General features: G+C 17.6%; 1 protein-coding gene across 2 annotated transcripts in view; it reads left to right on the top strand.

Moving 5' to 3' along the window:
* The window catches only part of LOC117120097 (activating signal cointegrator 1 complex subunit 3-like), a 38,962-nt gene that overhangs the window by 29,427 nt on the left and 8,904 nt on the right, over positions 1-631 (top strand). The gene's annotated exons all lie outside the window — the stretch shown is intronic.

Here is a 631-nt window from a genome sequence, read left to right as displayed (position 1 = left end):
ACTTTTTTATAGAATTAGTCATTTATATTCTTATTTTTACCCATTGTGCAATAATTTTAGAAAACTAAAATATACCTATTAAAACAATTAAACTTTAAGCACAGTGATTACTAAAATAAAATTATTATTATTATTAAAGGGAAGTATTTAATCGAAAGTGATTTTTAATGTAAGTCATTTTAAAAATTAAAATAAATTTAGAAAACTAAAAAAAATTAAACTTTAAGCAGTGATTACTAAAATCTACAATGATTACTAACCAACATGCATGTTGTCATAAATAAAATTAATAATGAAATCAGTTATATAATATAAATACTGTAAATGTAAATTAATGATAATTATTAAGAATTCAATTTGTAAACCATATACATGTATGATAATACTTTTTTTTTTATAGAATTAGTCATTTATATTCTTATTTTTACCCATTGTGCAATAATTTTAGAAAACTAAAATATACCTATTAAAACAATTAAACTTTAAGCACAGTGATTACTAAGATAAAATTATTATTATTATTAAAGGGAAGTATTTAATTGAAAGTGATTTTTAATGTAAGTCATTTTAAAAATTAAAATAAATTTAGAAAACTAAAAAAAATTAAACTTTAAGCAGTGATTACTAAAAT

The sequence above is a fragment of the Anneissia japonica genome, unplaced genomic scaffold (assembly GCF_011630105.1).
Source record: "Anneissia japonica isolate Jap-2015-1 unplaced genomic scaffold, ASM1163010v1 scaffold401_len1656234_cov178, whole genome shotgun sequence".
NCBI lineage: Eukaryota > Metazoa > Echinodermata > Crinoidea > Comatulida > Comatulidae > Anneissia > Anneissia japonica.
The sequence above is the reverse complement of the archived record's forward strand: the minus strand, read 5'-3'. Positions and strand labels throughout refer to the sequence as shown.